General features: G+C 46.4%; 1 long non-coding RNA gene and 1 pseudogene across 1 annotated transcript in view; one reads left to right on the top strand and one right to left on the bottom strand.

The window, feature by feature from the left end:
* Positions 1-312: 312 nt before the first annotated feature.
* The window catches only part of LOC136391555 (uncharacterized), a 114,762-nt gene continuing 91,775 nt past the window's right edge, over positions 313-23,299 (bottom strand). The window contains exon 3 of the long non-coding RNA XR_010748870.1: positions 313-431. This is a non-coding gene — a long non-coding RNA (uncharacterized lncRNA). The remainder of the gene's footprint in view (positions 432-23,299) is intronic.
* LOC136394134 (polyunsaturated fatty acid lipoxygenase ALOX12-like) lies at positions 6,092-13,602 on the top strand (annotated as a pseudogene).

The following is a 23,299-nucleotide window of genomic DNA, read 5'->3' as shown; positions in this document are numbered from 1 at the left end:
CCACCAGCTTGAATCCAAGATTGCTGGCTCCAGAAGAGGTTACTTGGTCGGCTGAAGGCCCGCGGTCAAGGCACATATGAGAAAGCAATCAATGAACAACCAAGGTGTTGCAACACACAATGAAAAACTAACGATTGATGCTCCTCGTCTCTCTCTGTTCCTATCTGTCTGTCCCTGTCTATTCCTCTCTCTGACTCACACTCTGTCTCTGTAAAATAAAAAAAAATTTAAAAATTAAAAAAAAATAGAGATTATGTGAGAATTAGGAAATAGTTAATTTTCTTGCTATTGTCTCTTAATGGTTCTCTGGTCTTCCCCTTTGAAATGCTGTGAGAAGTTTATCTTAGCAGGAGAGCCGGGAAGTGTCCTTGGAAGCAAGCATCTAGGAGGAGCCAGAACACTGAGAAAGGAGCTGGCCAGTCTGAACCATTCTGTCGCAGGAGGAATCCAAAGACAGATGGTCCGTTATCTCAAGGAAAAGCACCTCACTACCCCCTTGTCTACATGACTAACAGCACAGGCTTTGCCCCTTGCACCATTACTAACAGCCCCCGAACCCTTTAAAAGAGGCCTGTAAACAGAGGACATTAAGACAGTCTTAGGATGTAGTGAGGCACCTTGCCTTCTCGGATTGCTGGCATTTTGATCAAAGACACTCATATTCCTCTTGGTACCCATCTCTCTGATTGGCTCTGTGGCAATGGGCAACTCATACTCTGGCTTGTTTAGGTAACAATCTGACCCATACATAGTCATTACAATTATTGACTATGTTCCCTATGCCTGCCAAAGTAGAGCTGAGGAAGTCAAGTCCACCTAATATTACCTACCCTGAGGCCCACCTGGGCCCTCACTCAACGATCTCATGACACATGCAGATGGGGCCTCTAACCCCAGGTCCTACCAGTAACAGGTGGGAAAGTGATCTTTCCTCAGTCTCATGCTCTTATCCTTCATTTCTAAACATCCATCTCTGTCTCTCTTTCAACTTGCTTCCTTTTAGATCCTCGACGCAATTTTATTCACTTCTTCCCATAATACTCTCCTTCTTTACCTCCCAAACTTTATCTTCTTTGCCTCTGAATCATCAAACTAACCATCCTGTCCCTAAGCATAACCATTGTGCATAATAGCAATTGAACATCTATGATGCCTAGACCCTGTGCCAGGCACTGCAGGCAAAGAGAGATATAAGGCAGTTTCCCTACACTTAAGAAACTCAGGAAGGCCAGCCTGACCTGTGGTGGTACGATGGGTAGAGCGTCCACCTGGGACGCTGAGGACCCAGGTTCGAAACCCCAAGGTCACCAGCTTAGGTGCGGGCTAATCTGGTTTGAGTGCAGGCTCACCGACTTGAGAGCAGGGTCACTGGCTTGAGTGTGGGATCATCAACATGGCTCCATGGTCATTGGCTTGAGCCCAATTGGTGCTGGCTTAATTCTCAAGGTTGCTGGCTTGAGCAAGGGGTCACTGGCTCAGCTGGAGCCTTCTGGTCAAGGCATGTGTGTATGAGGAGCCATCAATGAATAGCTGAGTGCCGCAATTATGCGTTGATACTTCTCATCTCTGTCCATTTCTGTCTCTGTCTCTCTCTCTCTCTCTCTCTTGCTTAAAATAAAATTGGAAAGCTTGAAGGTGCCCTTTTGAAATACATGGGTGACTGTGGCTGTAGACAAAGTCCAAGAGAGAGGTAACGGATGAGAGATCAAGAAAGAGAGGTCCAGCAGGTAGCAGCAAATACAGACTGGGGATTGCTGAGAGAAGGCAGGTATTGAAGAGGAGCTGGAGAGTCATCTGCTGGGAGAAGATCTTCAAGAGCAAAGACTGAAGAGGGAAGAATGGGGAACTATGAACTGAGGCTTTAGATTCACCTCCTCTCAGGCGTGAGGAAGAGAAAGAGAAAGGAAGAAAGCCAACCTGCGGTGTTAGGAGGAGAACCTGCACAAGGACTAAGAAGCAAACAGCACAGAGGTACCTGTCATCTGGTATGAATGTACATTTGTATTACATTTGTTTTGTGTGCAATGGAAGAAGTGTGAAAGGACACACACACAATTATTAGGATTGGTCACTTCTCCTAAGTGAGAAAGAGGACTTTCCCTTTTGTCGTGCACTAATTTCTACTATTAACTGGCATTGCTTTGATAATTACCACTCCCCCGCACTTCAGCTACAAAGTAGTAGTGATAAACCACTTCTCTCTCCCACATATTTCCATCTCCTTCTCCAGCCATCCCTCTTAGCTCCTTCTCAGCCAGTGTCCCCGTGTCTCCCAGCACAGCCCTAATCTTCAAGGAGGCAGAGGCAGAATTGGGGGCAGAACAGCAGAGAGCAGGATGGTCGCAGAGAAAGAGATCCAGAAATCTGGTGCATGAGTATCTCCTTGAGTGCTGGGCTGAATACAAACCTGACCGAGGATGAAAGAGCAGTAGGCTGGGCAAACAGTTGCCAGAAAGGGAACAATTACTCATGCACATGTAAGTCAAAAATCCACTGGGTTCACGCAGGATGAGATACTCTTCAGTGCCCACTAGCAAGAGTGAAGAAGGATCATTAAATACATGGGGCATTCAGCAAAGACACCAGGAGAGTCTCCTACAGCAATGGGGCTAAGTTAGTGTTGAGTATAAGCTACTCTAGATCTGTCCCCAAAATGCTTTAAAACAAGTCTCAAAAGATCAAGGAGATACACAAGTAAATTACTATTTGACAGAATAAAGTCCTATTTATTTATTTATTTATTAAAAGTGAGAGGAGGGTAGATAGACAGACTCCCACATGCACCGCAACCAGAATCCACTTGGCAACCTCTCATCTGGGGCTGATGCTCAAATCACCGGAGCCTGAGGCTGACACTCAGACCAACTAAGCTATCCTCGGTTCCTGGAGCCAATGCTTGAACCATTAGAGCCACTCTCTGTGGGAGGAGAAGAGGGAGAAAAAGGGAGAGGGAGGGAAAGAGAAGCAGATGGTCACTTCTCATGTGTGCCTTGACTGGGGACCAGGACGTCCCCTGAGCTGATGCTCAATCCACTGAGCCAACTGGCCAGGGCCAAATAAAAACCCATTTAAAGTGATACAACAAAATCTTACTCGGCAATATAAAATTCACAATAATTGGCATCTAATAAAAATTACGAATAGTGCAAAGAAGCGGGAAAGTGTGACCTATAACCCAAAGAATATATATGGTCAAGAGAAACAGAGATAATGAAATGGGCAGACAAGGCCTTTAAAACAACTATTATAAATATTTTAAGATAATAAGGAGGGAAATAAAAGATAGAAAAAAATAACCAAATGGTACTTCCAGAGATGGTAAATACAATATCTGAAATAAACATTTTACAGGCTGCAATTAACAGCAGATGAAACTGTCAATAACCAAACTCTGCCCATTGAATAAGACAGAGCAGAAAGATGAGTTTGTTGTGAGGGTTTCGACCTGCAAGTCAGAAAACCTGAGGCTACAGAAGCAATGAGTTCTGAGTTGCTCACAGACTGAGGGGTTTTTATGGGATAAGTAGGGAAGTTATTCGGTTTTTCAGCTGATTGGTTGCCTAAGGTCTTTCTTATTTGCATCAGGGTAGCTGAATCAGAGGTACAAGGAAATACAGAGATGACATGATTAGAAGTGGCAATTGAGGACTGGTGGTGTCCTCAGCTGATTTCTGAGAAGAGTATATTTCTGTAAGGTTAGGTTAAGTTTCCTTTATGTGCCTGAATTGACTGTCTTCTGCGTTGACTGACTTAAGTGACTCCATTTTAGTTTTTGGTTTTATAAGATATGAAGACATAGTGATAAGGACTATCTAAATGAGGCACAGACGTAAATATATAATGTATAAAAAGCTAAAACTTTGTAGAACATAATAAATATGAAACAAAAATAGGCTAGAAAAATAGTTTTAATAAATGTATATAAATACTGTCTATATTGTATAAAGAATACTTAAAACCACCCACTTGTAAGAAAACTGGATAGAGGGTGATGGAGGACGATCTCTCTTTGGGTGATGGGTATGCAACAGAACTAAATGACAAGATAACCTGGAAAGGTTTTCTTTGAATATATGTACCCTGATTTATTGATGTCACCCCATTAAAATAAAAATTTATTTATAAAAAAAAGAATATCCTGCTTGAATAGCAATTTAAAAGATTATGTAACTATAGGTTTTTAATATGTAGAGTTATGCAAATTATAACAGTTAATAAATATTGGAAAGCTTTACCTCAAAAAAACAAACAAAAAAAAAACCCCCACCCACTTGTAGAGGTATATTAATGATTCAAGATGATTCTATGAATCCATAAAAACTTGAGCTGACTTTTGAGGCTCGACCTAGGCATACCTCCTTCTAGGACTGGTCTCTCTCTAAAATCAATAAATTAAAAAGAAATGTTTAAGAAAGCATTAACTCACTTAGCACATTCAGTAGCTTGGGTTACTGTTAAGTGTTTACCCACACCGCCAGGTGAAATTCTAGCACACTGGCATGGAGAGAGAAGTTTCACCAGCGGAGAAGCAGGTGGTGTTTGGACTGATTTTGGAAGTAGGGATGAAACAAACTCTCTTTTCCAGGCAAAGGGACCATTGAAGGGTGTATGTGAAAAGGCCAGATTCAGTTACTGCAGAGGACAGGAATATGAGCCATTTTATTTGGATTTTACAGGATAGGGTGAATTCCCAAGCTGGAGGAAGCTGGGGCCGGCATATGGCAGACACCAGTCCTGAGCACAGAGGATGTAGGCAGGAGTGGGCCTAGAAGGTAAGAAGGGGCAGGGCACTCAGTAGGGATCCAACACTTCTGTGAATTCTAGAAGCTGGAGGGCAGGACTACAGAATCCCTTTCATCCTCACCAATAACCAACATGACAAGTCACTTCTCAGGGGTTGGCTCAAGAAAGCAGATTTACCTTGCCTGACTCAGCCTAGACCACCAGACATATTCACTGTGAGCCAAATGCTTACAGTGACTTGGACCAAGCTCTAGACAGGGACCTACAGGGGCTTCATCTGATTCCTGGGTGGCTGACAAAGCCTGCACCCTGAAGCATCCTTCCAGTGCTGTTCCCTGGTTTCCTCCGCTGAATGCCATGAGGAACCAGGAAATGACTGGGGTTGAGTGAGATAAAGACAAGATGGAAGAATAAAGAAGTGGAACTTCATGCCTAGTAAAATCTGTTTACATATAACATTTTTCTAAGGAGAAAACTGAATTCTGGTAGGGGAAGCAGGTACCATGATCAGTAAAATGAGGCCATTATAAATACTTACTAGTAATATAATGAAGGGAAAGAGGATTCACTCACCTGGAAAAGACAAAGTTTATGGAAATTGTCCATGTATGCTGGGTCCCTGAGTGACTCCATACTACACCCTAACACCCGGGTCCCTAACATTCTCTGTGCCCATTATAAAGGTTGGACAAAAAGGGGCTTTCACTGGCCTCTCTCAATATCTGGTGTAACTAGGCTTGTAATGCTGGGATGTTTCAAACCAGGTTCAGTGAAAAGCAGAAAACAAGTCTTTGAACTGTTACTTTCCCAGGTTTTAGGCAGCCTGGAAACCTCATTTACTGAAAGATTGCGCTCAAATGCAGTAGAAATCAGGAACTGAAGACTTACTGGACCATAACGGGTCTCGCAGCCCAGCAAACCTCCCAGGCTGGCCTTCCGGAGGTCGGGTCACCACCTTCCCCAGCTCCCAGCCCAGAAAAGGGGACACTTTCCTCTCCGGAAGGAAGGCCGAGTCACCGACCTTTTCCAACTAGCTCTCCAAAAGGCCTAGCGACCTTGGGAAGTGTCCTCATCCTTGCTCCCACCAATCTCGAGGCTCTTGGCCCTAGCCTCGCTGGGAGGTTCAGAGGAGCCCTGTGGCAGCCATCCTCGGCCTCATCCTGACCAAAGGCCCTTGATCTTCCCGCAGCTACGCTCGAACCGGAGGCGCGGCCATTCCCACAGCCTGCGCAGCCGAAGGTTGGAGCTCGTCCGGGGCGGAGACTTGGAAGCGCCTGAAAGTTGTGAGGAGGGCGGGGACCCAGACTCAGCTCACGTCGGCGGCCCGAGTCGGTCCCAAAGCACAGCACCTGCTCCCCTCGCCTTGGCTACCGGGGACCCACCATGGGCCGCTACCGCATCCGCGTGGCCACGGGGGCCTGGCTCTTCTCCGGGTCCCACAACCGCGTGCAGCTGTGGCTGGTCGGGGCGCGCGGGGAGGCGGAGCTGGAGCTGCAGCTGTGGTCTACACGGGGTCAGGTCAGCAAGGGGGGCGGGGACCCCAATCCCGGCCGGGCTCGCGGGGGGGGCTGGAGCGAGGAAGAGTGGCAGTGCTCGGGTTGAGACTTCCAGGAGATGGTACACGGGGACAAGGTCTAGCCGGGCACAGGAGGGGCTCAAACCCCCTCACCTCTCAACCCTCTCCGTGGTGCTCGCACCCAGGCCAGTGTCATTACGGGGTCATCAGTCAAAGAAGAAGGTCCTCCAAGGGTGCGAAGGCGGTGAGGGCTCAGGTGATGGAGGGCGCAGGAGATGCTGCTCAGCCCTCAGTTCAGGACACTGCGCGCCTCGCCCCGCGCCCCTCGTCCCGGTCCTCCCGGTGCTGTGGGACCTCCTGGTGGTGTTGGGAGGAGGGAGTGCTGGAGGCTTTGTCACCAGAGTCCACAGAAGACCCCCTCCCCAGGGAACACGGCCTGTCCAGGGTCCCCGCTACCAAGTCTCAGCGGGTTCCGGTCCCCACAGGTGGAGGAGTTCGAGCACGACGTTCCGGACGACTTGGGGCCCCTGCAGTTCGTGAAGTTGCGCAAACACCACTCCCTGGTGGACGACGCGTGGTTCTGCGACCGCATCACCGTGCGGGGCCCCGGGGCCAGCGCGGAGGAGGCCGCCTTCCCGTGCTACCGCTGGGTACAGGGCGAGGGCGTGCTGACCCTGCCCGAGGGCACCGGTGAGGGGCCGCTCAGGGAAGTGGGCGCAGGGTCTCCGACTCCTGGGGGAGGAGGCCGGACGCAGGGGACAGCACTGAGGAAGGTCCAAAGGGCTTGACAAAGTGGCTGCTCCGCAGGTGAAGGGTGGAGAAGACAGGAAGTGGGGGGAGGTTACACGTAGATTTAAAAAGGCTGGAAGTGGGACTGGACCGGAACTAAGTGATGTGCGGATCCCACCTCCCTAGAAGGTGAGCACAGGGAATGGGAGTGACAGCAATGCTAGAAAGCAGACGAGCCAAAGTCAAGTGGAAAGATCTCTAGTGTCTGGGAACAAGTTAGGGCAGGGACAGGTGAGGCTAGCACATGGAATAGGGGGTGGTGGGCGTGACCCCCAAGAGGAGACAGGGAAAGGAAGGACATGGATGTGAGGTGCAGGGGCTGCTGTGGTAGGAAAAACACGGAAGAAACTGTGAGGACAGGAAGCACCCTGACTGGGGCGGGGAGAATGAGGACAGCAAACACGGAATTAGTTACTGTGGGAAATAAGAGAGATGAATATGGAAACAAGTAAGGTCAAGAACAAGTAAGGATGGAAACATGAAATATATGACTTGGATACAGGTGAGTATAAGTACTGATTATCTAGACTTTGATGGTAAGTCTAAGAGAGATGACATTAGCTAACGAAAGCTGTTTTAAGACAGCTGAAGGTGTAACAGGTGAGGCTTAAGAAGTGAAAATTCACAAAGCAATATATCGTAGGTGTGGACATAGAGCGGATTAAGATTTCATCATCTTAATTCAGGTTATTTATTCAACCATAGTTATTGATGAAACAGGATCAGGTAGGGAACAATGAATTAAGGGACAAGAAAAGGGTGACAAACATGACATTTTGTCTCAAGGCAAGAGCTGAGGGCTGAGACAAGTGGAACCAGGTACAAAGTTGGGATACATGTGCCTGGGGAAGCCGTGGAATGAAGCACACGCAGCGATAAAAGCGACACAGCATGACTGAACACATGGGCTATGATAGAAAAAGGAAGGTGGAGTCAAGCAGGAGAGCATTCACAGTTTTGTGTGGCCAATCATCTTAATCTCTCCCAGCCCACCTGGCAGGGGACAATGCATTAGATGTGTTGTAGAAGCATCGAGAGAAGGAACTGAAGGAAAGACGATAAATATACTGGTGACCACCCACCCATGTTAGACCACCAAGTTTCACCCCACCTCCCCTGACCCTACCCACATCATTGAACTAAGCACCCTCCCTGAGGCTTTGTCCCCATCTCCTAGCTGGGCCACCTGGAAGGAAGGGTTACCCCTGACAATAGCTGCAGGCTGTGAGAATGACCTACCTCCAAATACGAGATTCCATGAGAAGAGGTTGGACTTTGAATGGACACTGAAGGCAGGGTGAGGAAAAGCCTGGAGCTCAGAGTGGGAAAAGGGCTGGGAGATCCCAAGTGGAGGTAAATGGTGAGGGGCTGAGCAATCAGGGAATGGCTCATGCCTCAATACCTGTCCTAGGGCACTAAAGATGGCCCTCAAACGTGTTTATACCCTCCTTAGCTCCTGGGACCAGCTGGAGGATTTTGATCAGATCTTCTGGGGCCAAAAGAGCACCCTGGCTGGTCAGTGGTTCCCCAGGTCTCTTATCCCCTTTGAGGGCCCCTTTTGATGACCTGACCTTCACACTCTGTACTCCCCCATAACTTTACCCAGATGAGACCTTCCCATGCCTGGTCATCTCAGAGGGCTGGGTACAGGGTGGTCATATGCCTGAGTCACTGGGGTAGAGCCTGGGGAAGGGACATCGAGTTGTGAATATACTCCACCTCCTGGGGTGGTGAACACACAATATATAGATGATGTATTATAGAATTGTAAATATGAAAACTATATAGTTTTATTAAGCAATGGCATTCCAATAAATTCAACTAAAAAAAAGAAAATCCGCCTCCTGCCCTCCACGCTGACCCCACAGAGAAGGTTCACCGGTGCTGGCAGGATGATGAGCTTTTTGGCTACCAGTTCCTCAATGGTGCCAACCCCATGCTGCTGAGACGCTCCACCTCTCTGCCCTCCCGGCTGGTGCTGCCCTCGGGGATGGAGGAGCTTCAGGCCCAGTTGGAGAAAGAACTCCAGGTACCTCTTCCCTCCCTACACTGTTCTCACCTTGTCTGTGTGGGGAGACGTGGTGAAGTGCAGGGACCAAATGTGAGTCAGGGAAGGGAGGCTGTGCTAACCCACTGTCCCTGGGTGCAGAGTCCTGTACTGGGAAAAACTCAGAATGATAGAAATATGTGGGGGAACTATGAGGGATGGACTCCCAGCCTGGATTTCCAAGAACGTGCAGGTGGGGCCAGAGATTTTAGCTGGGACAGTGACATTCCCTGGCTGTTAGTGCTCCCAACCCACGTATTCACAGGCAGCAAGAAGGGTGATGAATGCACTGTCAAGTGGAGAGAACTGAAGAGCTTTCCTGGAGGAGGAAAGCTGGATACAGAAAAGATGAGCTGGCTGTAAGGCAGACGAACAAGGCAGGATGTGAGCATGGCCGTCATGTGTGTCTGCATTCTGAGGCAGTGGTAGTCAGGGGAACCTCTGCGGATTACCTGGCAGAGGTGAGATTGGAACAGGGAGTGAAAGACCATTTGCTGAGCTGATGGAACCAGACACAGGGAGCCGCCTGCTGGGGGATAATCGGGGAAGGGGCATGGCCATCTCGACAATGGGACAGTTTGCAATGCATGTGATGTAAACTGGATCGAGGGTCCGAGTTCTAAATCTAGGTCTGCTACCATAAAACCTGCCCAAGGCAACAACCCACACGAGATGGTTTCTTCCTTTAATTAAAATGAGATGAATTGAAACAGATGCTCTGATTCTGCCAATAGGATGCTAGTACTGATTTAGGATAATGGTAAGAAGCTAGACAATGTCTTCGTTTTTAAATGAAATGTACTAGGGTAACATTGGTTAAAAATAGATGTCTTTAAAAGTCTTTCTCCCTTTGCCCTCTCTCTGGGGGTCGACTTTGAATGCTAACTGTGGATACATTTCTCCTCTCTGTAGAAAGGTTCCCTGTTTGAAGCCAAATTTATCCTACTGGATGGAATCCCAGGGATGTGATCCCAGGAAGAAGCAGTACTTGACAAGGTGGGTGGTTAGTGGGGTGAGAGGTAAGAAGTCTTACTGTCCATGTATGTGCACTGATGGATAAACGTATCATATATAAACAGTACCCGAAAAAGACTGAGGATTCCTTCCCAAAAGAGGGAACCATGCAAATAACAGATTTTTCCAGCCAGTTTTGAAGGCTGCTAAAATAATAACACACTGGCCTGTTAGAAGTGCTCCGGTCAACAACAGTAGCCATTTTTATTTTCAAACAGACAATTTGCACGAGTATTCACCCATTAACTTTCTTTCTTGGGTGCCTCCAGTGGGGAAAAAACTGTTCTGGATGTCTGTGCTAAGACAGGCAAAGTCCTGATCTTTGGGGGTTTTCACTTCCATTTAGAGATCACAGGCAATGAAGATTGCATTATAACATATTAGCTGTGACAAGTACAATTCAGAGAATCAAAGCAGAGTGATGTGATATCAAATTCAGATTAGGTAGTCAGGAAAGACTCCCTTATTGACATGACATAGAGAACGAGACTATGAGGCGCCAGCCATGAGATGATCAAGGCGCACACTATTCTAGGCGGAGGGAATGCTTAGAACAGTGCGGAGGTCTCAGGCAGGAACAAGCGTGGCGTGTCTGAAGAACAGAGAGAGGTGAGTGCAGGCCCTGGCTGGCTTGCTCAGTGGCTAGAACATCAGCCCAGCTTATGGATGCCCCAGGTTTGATTCCTGGTCAGGGCGCACAGGAGAAGCGATCATCCGCTTCTCTCCCCCTTCCTTCCCTCTTCCTCTCCTACAGCCAGTCACTCAATTGGTCTGAGCGTCGACCTCAGGCACTGAGAATAGCTCAGTTGATTTGAGCATCAGCTCTAAATGGAGTTTGCCAGGTGGATCTCAGTCGGGGCATGTGCAGGAGTCTGTCTCTCTATCTACCCTCCTCTCACTTAAAATGAAAAAGAAAGAAGGTGAGTGCAATGGTCAAAAATGATAGGGTAGGAGATGGAGTTCTGAAGGTAGGCAGGTTACAGCATGTATCCTCAGCGGAAGCAATTGTACCCCCACGGGGTGAAAATGGAACCAGGACCATGGAAAAGTTCTGGGATGCAAAAAAACTTACAATTTTTATGTAGGAATCAATCATATGCATACAGAACATAACTGATATAGTATATCTGTAACATTAAAATTTCATGGAGTGAAGCATTTGAGATCTTGCTTCCCAACAACTATCATCAGTTTGGCTCAAATGAAGTCTTAGGAAAATTTCTTAAAAAAATTCACTGGGGGGTGAGAAGAAGAAAATATATTTGAAAAGGCTCTTTAGAGGATTGATAATAAAAAAAGGTTGAGAAAACTGAGCTAGAACTTGGACAGTCTTACATGAAAAGTAAAGGGGAATAATTTTATTTTTTTTACAATATTGTACAGCAATAAATCAATGGTTTGTGGAATGAGTTACAAATGAACAGAGCACTCTTGCTGTCGAGGGACCACTGAACTTCATGTCTCTGCTTTTCCTGAAGACCGGGAACCTTTCCTGCTCTTCAACTCCTGTTTCCTACAGGGACTTGTCACTGCTCTCCTCTGACTTTGCAGTCTCTGGCTCTCTCCTTCCAGCTATTAATCCCACACCTGCGATACACCATGGAAATTAACGTGCGGGCCAGGACTGGGCTGGTCTCTGACATGGGCGTTTTTGACCAGGTATGAAGACAGACGGGGATTCTGGAGCTCATGATTCCTCCAGCTCTGGCCTTGGGCAGGTGGATTTGCCTGACCCTGCCCATCCTTGCTTTTCAGCTGGTGAGCTCTGGTGGGGGAGGCCATGTGGAGCTCCTTAGGCAAGCTGGAGCCAGTTTAACCTATAGATCATTCTGTCCTCCTGAGGACTTGGCTGACCGAGGACTCCTGGGAGTCGAGTCTTCCTTCTATGCCCACGATGCCCTGCGGCTTTGGGAAGTCATCTCTTGGTGAGGCAAGGGGAAGACAAGGCTGGTGCGGGTGGGTGGGCAGGAAGAGGCCCAGGAGAACAGAAGGTCTGTGTTGGGGCCTGGGGGCCTGGCCTGGCCCTGTGAGCAAGGAGCCCAGGGTCTGGAGGCTCCCTGTCAGCTTCTGCTCTCTTGGCCCAACCCCTTGGCCCTAGCTATGTGGAGGGTATTGTGAGTCTTCACTATAAGATGGACAAGGCTGTGAAAGAGGATCTTGAACTGCAGTCCTGGTGTCGAGAGATCACTGAAATTGGGCTGCAAGGGGCTCAGGACCAAGGTGAGTTGAGCTCCTTCCTTGAGACCGCCAATGTGAGGGATTCCTCCTTGGAACATCCCCAGAATTCTCCCTATTTCTTTTAAACCTTCCAGAAGCATGTCCAACCCCTATATAAATGCCCAAAGGCCTTCTTCAATTCCTGTGCAATAAGAACCTTTCTAGCTCCCAGATGCAGTGGGACCAGTGGCTGCTTATAAATGTTCAACAACTGGCTCTCTGGGAGAATAAAGAAGCCCTGGTTTTTAGCATTTGGCCATTTCCATGGTGCAAATATTTCCACCGTAGCTACAGTTGTGATGTCAATCAGCTTGCCTAATACCTGAACATTTAACGTAACTGATGCTTGTGAGCCAGTATGACCCGTACCAGTACCCCACTGAGAGAGGCCCTCCCAGGGGATCTCCCCATTTCCCCACTGCAACTCACATCAGTTCCTGAGATTCCTTGCCCCCCTCTCTCCCCTCTTGCTCTCCCTGCTCTCTGAACTCTGCTTCTGTCCCTGGCTTCACAGCTTCTAACCTTCCTTACCCCTTGCAGGGTTTCCCATCTCCTTACAGTCCCGGGACCAGCTCTGCCACTTTGTCACCACTTGCATCTTCACCTGCACTGGCCAGCACTCCTCTGTCCACATGGGCCAGGTACTTACTGTAGGAGGGCAGTGGACATTTGCACCTGGACTGGAGGAGGGGGCTGTGTGCAGGCGGCTAAAGTTTTTATGTTTGGCAGATACTGATTTTAGATATCTGTCCTTCCTTAGCTGGAATGGTATTCTTGGGTCCCTAACGCACCCTGTGCGATGCGACAGCCCCCACCGACCACCAAGGATGCGACACTAGAGACGGTCATGGCAACACTGCCCAACGTTCATCAGGCTTCTCTCCAGATGTCCTTCACTTGGCACCTGGGCAGACGCCAGCCTGTTATGGTGAGAGCCAGGTGCTCTGGTCCCTGAGGAAGGGGGCAGCTGTGGGGAGATGGGCACTCCAAACCGGGGGTCATAAGGCGATCAACTGCCCTTTTCTCCCCATGCCAGGTGGCTCTGGGCCAGCATGAGGAGGAGTATTTTGGGGGCCCTGAGCCTAAAGCTGTGCTGAACAAGTTCAGGAAGGAGCTGGCTGCCCTGGATAAAGAAATTGAGATCCGGAATGCAAAGCTGGACCTGCCCCACACGTACCTGAGACCCAGCCTGGTGGAAAACAGCGTGGCCATATGAGCTGCCCTGACCTTTGGTTATTTCAGCCTCCCTTCCACCCAACCCACAGCCCCATCCCTTAGTCTTATCCTCCCCAATCACATGCCTTTCTGTCTCCACCCTCTGAGAGAGTCACCTTTTCTTCTGTATGCCCCTGGTGAATAAATTTTACTGCAGATGAACCTTCTAGAGGCCGCATTTCTCCTGTATTCCTCCATCTTTTCCTAGTGTCCTCCCTTCCTCCCTCATTGGGCTCCCAAAGGGCAGATAATAGTTACATAAACTGTTTTATTTTAGAATGAACTAGGGTAATAATACATGTTACTCTATAGTCTTAATAATTCTGAAACTAACCTGAGTTTAATGACAACAAAGAGATATTTTAGACTAATGAAAGAAAAGGAATTAGATAAAACTATCCTAAATGAAACACTGGCAAAAGAATATCGCATGTCTTTTTAACTAGATTGGATTTACCACATGTCTGAAGCCAGACACAAGACAGAGCAACCCTCACACAGCAATTCCCAAGATTTTTCAGATTTTTACATTGTGGCTCATTCTAATATAATAAATGGGCCTGACCAGGTGGTGGCGCCATGGACAGAGCTTCGGACTGGGACATGGAGGATCCAGGTTTGAAACCCCATCCAACTTGAGTGTGGGCTCACCAGCTTGAGCACTGGGTCGCTGGCTTGAATGTGGGACCATAGATATGACCCCATGGTCACTGGCTTGAGCCCAAAGGTGCCGGCCTTGAGTAAGGGGTCACTCACTCTGCTGTAGCCCCCCAGTCAAGGCACATATGAGATAGTAATCAACGAACAACTAAGGTGCCACAATGAAGAATTGATTTTTCTCTCTTTCCTTTCCTGTCTGACTGTCCCTCTCCCTGACTCTCTCTCTCTCTCTCTGTCAAAAAAGAAAAGAAAAAGAAATAAAATAAAATGATTAATGGAAGTAAACTGGTTAAATAAAAAACACTGCTCCCAGCTGGAGGTATTTGGCCTTGGGGTTCAGTCTAAGGGATCTATATTTATAACCCCTTTGTAGTTCACCAGCTGGGAAGATCCAAATGAAAATAATTAACTGGAAAAATTGTAAAAATCTCATGGTTATTTTAATTAGTAACAACAAATGAACCAAAAAATTCCAACTTCTGTATCTTATTAAAATTTTGGAAAAATAAACTTGGAAGTTTTGTTTCTTCATATGATTACCTGTGGATATTTTAAAACAGAAGATAGGCCCTGACTGGTTAGCTCAGTCGGTTAAGAACACCGTTCAGCAATGACAAGGTTGTGGGTTCGATCCCTAGTCAGGGCACACATGGGAAGCAATCAATGAATGCATGACTGAGTGGAACAACAAATGAATGTTTCTCTTTTCCCTCCTCTTTTACTCCCTTCCTCTCTCTCCCTCTGCCTCTATCAACAAATAAAAAAAATTAAGCCCTGGTCTGACCAGGTGGTGGCCCAGTGGATAGAGCATCGGACTGGGACACATAGGACCCAGGTTCGAAACCCTGAGGTTGCTGGCTTGAGCACGGGCTCATCAGCTTGAGTGAGGGATCACCGGCTTGAGGGTGGGATCATAGACATGGCCCAATGGTCACTGGCTGAAAGCCCAAGGTCGCTTGCTTGAGCCCAAGGTCGGTGGCTTGAGCAAGAGGTCACTCGCTCTGCTAGAGCCCCCCAGTCAAGGCAAATATAAGATCACAATCAATAAACAACTATGATGCCTCAATGAAGAACTGATACTTCTCATTTCTCTCCCTTTCTGTCTTTCTGTCCCTCTCTCTATCTCACTCACTGTCCCTGTCACACACATACACACACACAAAATTAAGCCCTGACTGAATAGCACCATTGGTTGAGCATCATCCCAGAGCATAGACGTTGCCAGTTCTTTTCGCCAATCAGGACACATACATCCAGCAGCTTAGTATTCCTGTCTCTCTCTCTCTCTCTGCCCCTCTCAATACAAAACAAACAAATAAACAAACAGAACATAATGCTAAATATAAGCCAAATTTTAAAATAATAAAGAAAGTTGCTTCTTGACTATTGAATTTGGCAGAAGATATATGGATGAGGCTTGGTTTGATTCTCGAAGAAAGAATAGGAAATATGTCATTGAGAGGTGGGGGTGGAGTCTAATGCTGGGATGCGGGAGAATCCACAGATGGTAAGAGGCACAGTCTGCACTTCTGTTTCATCTTCTCCTAGGTATTATACAGGGGGTCCTCGGGTTACGACACAGTTCGGTTCCTACCACAATGACATAACTTGAATTTTGGTGTAAGTAGAAACACACCGTAACCTAAGTCACTTACCTATCCTAACACAGTTGTAAAATCATAATCTAGAACATAAAAACACAACTAAGCCACAGAAAAAGGAAAAGAACATAAATATACTGTACTATACACTGTACTGTAGTAACAGAAAAAGTGACCAAAAATGACAGTAAAATAAAAAAATTCGTTACCTTTATTCCTGTGATTGGCTTGCACACTGGAAGGGGCATTGTAAGGTGGGAGAGAGTGACCTACTGGCAGGAGGAAGCTGGGGAGGCAGGAGAACCTGCAGAAGGTGCTGGAGATACGGGGTCAGGCGAATCAGTATAACCTAAAGAATATGGAGGAGATGCTGGAGATGATTCTACCTGCACTACAGGTGTTTCATCTCGAGAAGCAGCTGATGTGGAGGGTACAGGATCTGTTGCAGGCCTCTCTACCTTCTTCAAGAATTGTTCCAGGCCAGTCTGGAACAAGTTCGCCCCTGTAGTCTGAACAAGTACGACACTAACAATGTAAACCAAAACACTCATGCTTCAATTTTTTAAAGTTTTTATGGGTGTTAGCATTGTAAACTTGAAACATCACATGTCGAGTCTGTCATAACTGAGGACCCCCCGTATGGTTTCTTTTGGGCACTACTGTAAATAAAATTGTGTTTAAAAGTTTATTCCCAACTATTTATTTCTATTGTATAAGTCTATAATTGATTTTTATATATTAATATATATTATATATATGCACTCCTAGATCAGCACACCCGGGTTTCCTGGCTATACAGGGCGAGGACCTTCCAGAAAGGAGGCAGAGGGTGATTCAACATTGACAGCACTAACGGGGAAAGAAGAGATAAAGCTGGAGGATTTGAGGCAGCAGGGCTTCTCCAAGGGTGGGAAGCAGTCAAGAATTGTGGGAAGAACATTCAGATATTCCTTCTTCCACTCAGGATCTGCCTTCTTGACCTAAACTGGTTAGAGCCTACGTCAAAGACCCAGGCAAAGATAGCCATCCACTGGCCATGGTGGTCCAATTCAGTGGTGGCCCCAGAATGGATGATGGTGCTGAGGGTACCCAGCTTGGCCCTGTTAGGCATAATTACCTGGGAACAGCGGCAGAAACAGATCTCTGAGGACTACGCTCAGAATGAAGCCAAGAAGCAGAGACGAGGAGCCAGAGAAATGTGGTGGTGCCTCCCTGCCAGGTCTGAGACGGAGAGAAAGAGCCATCAGTCTTCAGTGTCCAAAGACACGTCATCACAAGGCATGACGTTGGTCTCTGCTGAGTCAGTATCATCCTGAACTAGTGAGCTGAATAGAGGCATTTGTGAGATGGGGACAACAAAAGGGCAAGAAAAAGGGCAAAGTCCCTTCTACCCAACATATATCTTGCTTGCTCTGAACATGGGCCACAGACACACACAGTCCTGATGCCTGAATTTCCACCATGACTTGGGCTGAGTCTCTTCTCAGTGAAGACGCAATTCCCTTGAGGCAGATGACATACTGTGCTTTGACTGTGAAGCACTGGTGTTGGGCGCCTACTCAAAATAATTCATTATTGAATGATTTTCCCTGTCACCGCATCCAGACCTGTCCTCCTGCAAATAGTTTCATGCTTCTTTGCCTCTCTCCTTGTTATTGCCTGTGTCTCTGAACAAAGCCACACTGGGGTCTCTTCCATGTGCAGCATCCTGGACCTAACAGACTGAAGGAACTAAAACCTCTGGGTATTCCATACTTTGAACTGACCTTTGTGAGTGAAAGGCTGAACCTTATGGCCGAACCAAAAACACGAGGCTGGTATGTTCCAAAAAGAAAGTTTATTTAAAAAATGCCTGGGTGCAGGCAGGCTGAGACCAGCAAAGGGTGTCAGCCCCGAGGGAGGGATGGGACACAGGTATATGGATTCATCAAAAGGGCTTCAGGCAAGGACAGCTGCAAGATAATTTCTTCTTGGTATGACTGGCACAACAGTTCCGCGAAATTGCCTGCACCTTAACCCAATCATTTCTTATCAGCATCCAGCTGCAATGGAGGTCTGAGCTGAATTACTGAGTAGGCAAGTCCTTCTTCCTCCTCAGGCATGCATTGTTCTTAAGAAAGATGGTGGATGAGTAGCCATTTTATCATCAGTGAGTACTTGAGGTTGGCTCCCCCCCTTCCATGACAGGCCCTCCAAATATGAGCTCTGTTATATCAGAGCTCAGATCGTCTTCACTTGTTTTGGGTCGCTCCCTCCACATCCGTCCACCTCTAACATGTAGGGCTTAGCCAGGGGCGAGCCTCATGTGAGAAGGAAGGAAAGGGGGCCCATGAGTGAGTTTGATGATTTCCAGCTGGCCCCTCAGCCTGACTCCCAGGCCTCCAGGCATCTGCAGATCGCAGCATGCACACAGGGAAAGCCTCTCTCAGTCTAGGCTCCCCAGGGAGCAAGGGGCCTGCCCAATTCTGGGCAGAAGGGAAGAGAAAGGAAGTGATGCAAGGCATTGCTGGGAGCTTTGCTGCCTGAGGCTTCATTTATCACGCAGCTGCTGGCCTGCGACCTGAAGAGCTCTGGTCCCAGCTTCACCTTTCTTCTTGCCTTTTCCCTGGGCTCCCGGAGTCCACCCTCTGTCCCACTTGTCCCACTCAGGACAGCTAGTAGTATTTAGAATGGACAGAAGCATGCTGGTCACAAGGGCACTGACATAGGGCCCAATGGGGCTCTACTAGAGCACCCTATTTGTATGGATCTGGTCTAGGTCACTGGAGGCCACCCTACATCTCCTCTCTCTGTCACCCTGCAGATTTGGGATGGGTTTTGAGGTCAATGGTACTGACACTGGGGTGAAAGTTGCCTGGCCTGACCCACTTAAATACCGGAGCTTTTCCCGTCAGCTCAAAAGGATTTGTACTCTAAGATTCCAACTCAAAGTCCTGGTTATATTGACACAAAATCACCCGTGAACCTGCAGAAGCAGGGCAGGGAGATGGAAGGGGCAGGGGCAGGGGCAGGAATGGAAACAGCCCCTTTTTGGTTATTTGCTCTTCACCTTCTAAAGATACTGACAAAACTGGGTGCATTTCTCCCCCTCTTTAACCTACTTTGAGCCTTGAGCGCCACCCACTGGCTACCAGGCTGTACTTGATGTAGGTGCTGCCCTATGCAGGGGAAGACAAGAGAAACAGGCAAACTGTAGAGACCTCAGTAATGGCCCAAGATCTTTGGAATATTTTTCCTCTCCAGCTCATAAAGGGGCTCAGGCCCTGTGGATAAAGGAGGTTGGCCAGAAAGGTTTGTGTTCTCTTTCTGCTAATTATGAATGGACTGGGGACTCTCACAAAGTGATTACAATCCTGGAGCAAAGTGACAACACAAGCATTGTGCATTTATTTTATGAATTCTTTTATTTTGTAAAAGACTCTTTTTTTGTTGTTTAAATAATGAATGACCAAACAGTTATATTACGTCTCAGGAGGAAGAGTGGATTCTCTGATGGGTTCAGAGACACCCACTTCTTAGAGTTTCTCCTTTACGGGATCTCAGTAGTGTGATGGTTAAGAACGTAGGCTCTGGACTTGCACAGCTTAGGTACAGATGGCCCTGGGCAAGAATCTGTTTGTTCTGTAGGTATCTTCACCTATTGGTTGGGATTATTAGACAACCATGATGAAGAAAAGCAATAGATATATTTCCAATATATGGAAATGTGATTGGACAAATCCAATCATATGCTCATTTATTTAATATATACATATTGATTGTTTCCTATTTATTGTCCCAGTGCTAGTCACTGGGAGGTGATGACTAATTGAGATATGGTCTTTGCCACCACCAAGGAGCTTGCAATCCAGGAGATGTCATTATAATAGCCAAGAGAGGACAAACCAACAAATATTTCTTGAGCACCTACCACATATATTTTTTTTTTTGTATTTTTCTGAAGCTAGAAACGGGGAGAGACAGTCAGTCAGACTCCCGCATGCGCCCGACCGGGATCCACCTGGCACGCCCACCAGAGAGCGATGCTCTGCCCCTCCGGGGCGTCACTCTGTTGAGACCAGAGCCACTCTAGCACCTGGGGTAGAGGCCAAGGAGCCACCCCCAGCACCTGGGCCATCTTTGCTCTAATGGAGCCTCGGCTGCGGGAGGGGAAGAGAGAGACAGAGAGGAAGGAGAGGGGGAGGGGTGGAGAAGCAGATGGGCACTTCTCCTGTGTGCCCTGGCCGGGAATCGAACCCGGGACTTCTGCACACCAGGCCGATGCTCTACCACTGAGCCAACGGGCCAGGGCCACCTACCACATATTTACAAAACTTTTAGTAGAAGCTTTGATGGCAAAGACCTTTCTTTTAAGACTTATTAAGCAAAAAGAGAGAAAGAAAAAATTAACAAAGAGAAATAAAAGATGACCACAACTCTCCAGGACATTTAAAAGAATTATGAATAAATATATGCAACTTTAGGAAAATAAAGTTGAATTTTCTAAGGGAAATATAAGAAATTGCTAACAACGTCTACCTCTGGAAATTGGGATAATAAATTTGAGGTAATAGAAATAGGGTGGTTTTTTTTCATTGTATAATTTTTAAAATTTTTCCATTGATTGAGTTTTTACTATATGCATATACTCCTATTTTTTAAAGGTTTTATTTATTGATTTTACAGAGAGAGAAGGCGGGGGAGCAAGAAGTATTAACTCATAGTTGCTTCACTTTAGTTGTTCATTGATTGATTGCTGTATGTGCCTTGACCGAGTAAGCACAGGGTTTTGAACTGGTGACCTCAGCATGTCAGGTTGATGTTTTATGCACTGTGCCACCACAGGCCAGCTGTATATACTCCTTTTTTTCATAAAAAGTTTGAACATGTAAAATTGCTGACATTTTGACTTACATTAATAGAAATTTAATAAGATTCTTCCTTCTGGTTATAAAAGGTGAAGACTGGTATACAGTAGTGAGCCAAGGCAGGGAGCCCGTGATGACTTGTGGATAAGGAGAGCTACGTGGCCAGACCCGTATGTTTGGATGACAAAGCTGTCAACAGTGGGAGAGAGGGTGGAGAGTGAGCAAATCATGAGGACAATAGTTCAGTAGCTCAGATGTGAGATATGATGAGGGTGGTGTGAGTGTGAATGAAACAAGAGAACAGCTGTGAGAAGCCCTGGTGGAGAGAGGAGAGGAAGAATGAGCTTTCTGGTGGTCAAAGCTGTCACAGAGGCCTCGGGGACGGGAAATAGACCCCACCCCTTAATGGGAGAGTGGCGAGGTCCTAGAAAATTTTGTGGGACTGGAAATAGTGTTGTGACTATTTCTGAAAAAATGTAGTCTTCCACAGCCACCTGAAGGGACACTGGATCGTTCTGTTTGAGTCATATGCCTGCCTGTGGTGAGGGCTTGGTGCTCGCAGAGTTGGGGGGCAGTTCTACAAAGAAAATGATGCTGTGCAGGAAAGATGGAAAAGGAACATGCCTATTGCAGTGGAATGTGTAATACAACCATTAAAACAATGATATATAGGTACATGTGCTGACATGAAAAAATTTTCAGTTAGTTAATAAAAAAGGAAGAGAGGACAATTTAGTTATAAGTCTTTTATGAAAAAGATGTATATACATATTAATAATGAGGAAAACAATATTGGTTGCCTAATTCAAACTAATCCCCAGAGGCGGATTAAGGTTGATTGAGGCCCTGGGTACAGAAGAAAATATTGGGCCCCTTAAAACTTGGTGTCATTAGAAAAAAGTGTCAAGTTGGAGTTTTGCGGGCCCTTCAGAAGTCAGGGCCTAGAGCGTGCTGCTGGTGCGCCTGCCATTAAATCAACCTCAACTAGTCCCCTTGTCCTTTATTAACTAAGCCTTAATCTTCTTGTCAGCCCGAGACCCAGTTATGGTCAACAGGATGTATGGAGAAGTCTGCAGTAAATGTTTGAGCAAGATTTTCTTCTCTGATAAGGAGAGATGTGCACAAGGAACCTCGCCTTTTTTCTCTCCCTTCCTCCATGTCTTCCTCCTTCTTCTGTGACTGCTTTTAACACAACATAGTATCAGAATCTAACGTTTAAAGCTATGTCAGTCGGCTTATACAGGCAGTGGTGCATTGGGTAGAGCGTCAGACTGGAATGTGGAGGACTCAGGTTCAAAACCCCAAGGTTGCCAGCTAGAACAAGGACTCATCCAGTTTGAGCAAGGCTCACTAGCTTGAGCCCAAGGTCACTGGCTGGAGCAAGGGGTCACTCTATCTGCTGTAGTCGCCGGTTGAGGCACATATAAGAAGGTAATCAATGAACAACTAAGATGCCACAATGAAGAATCGATGCTTCTCATCTCTCTCCCTTCCTGTCTGTCTGTCTCTCTCTGATTCTCTCTGTCTCTGCCACACACACAAAAAAAGGAAGTTAGAAAGCTGTGTCAATCGTTTTGCAATTACCAGTGGAAAGTAAGAAAATTTGTAGGAAAGTGGAAGCAGAGGTTGTATGTTATCGACCTGTGGGACTATAAACCTTTTTTGATGATACAGGAATATGTTTTTAGACATATCTCTTTTGTGATATCTCACATCCTTATTTTTAAAAACTACTGTTTCTTTTGTGTTTTGTATCTTTCAAACATAAAAACTATTCTGACCTTGGCTGGGTAGCTCAGTTGATTACAGTGCCCTCCTCATACGCCAAAGTTGCATATAAAGAGGGGCAAATATGCAGCGACGGAAAATGATCTGACTTCGGGTGATGGGCACACAACACAACCAACAGTTCAAATGCTGTAGAAATGTTTACCTGAAACCTATGTACTCATGTTGATCAATGTTTCCCCATTAAATTTAATTTTCTAAATACAAAAAAAGAAAACATAGGGGAAAACTTCATATTGTCCTTGGATTTGGCAATTACTTCTTGGATATGATACCAAATCACAGATAACAAATAAAAAAGATCTCCGTCAAGAATTTTAATTTTTGCCTGACCTGTATAATGCTGCAGTGGATAAAGCATCAACTTAGAATTCTGAGGTCGCTGGTTCAACCCTGACTTGCCCAGTAAGGGCACATACAGGAAGCAACTACTATGAGTTGATGCTTCCTGCTTTGCTCCCCCTCTTTTTTTTTTTCTCTCTCTCTCTCCTCTTTCTAAAAGGCAGTCAATAAAATAAAATAAAATCCTGAACAATATAAAAAGCTAACAACTTGATTTTAAAAGAAGAAAGGATGACTAGATATTTCTCCCCAAAAGATATACAAATGGGCAACAAGCTTATGAGAAGTAACTCAATATTGCAGATCTTTAGAAAAAGACAAATGAAAACCACAACAAGCTATTATCTCACACTCATTAGGATGGTTATTATCAATAAAACAGAAAGTAACAAGTGCTGACAAGAATATGGAGAATTAAAACCCATGTGTACTGCTACTCGGAACATAAAATGATGCAGTCACTATAGAAGAAAGAGTGGTGAGTCCTCAAAAATTAAAGATAGAATTACCATATGATCTA

This window comes from Saccopteryx leptura, chromosome 2 (assembly GCF_036850995.1).
Source record: "Saccopteryx leptura isolate mSacLep1 chromosome 2, mSacLep1_pri_phased_curated, whole genome shotgun sequence".
In the NCBI taxonomy this organism is placed as follows: domain Eukaryota; kingdom Metazoa; phylum Chordata; class Mammalia; order Chiroptera; family Emballonuridae; genus Saccopteryx; species Saccopteryx leptura.
This window is presented reverse-complemented; position numbering and strand designations above follow the sequence as displayed.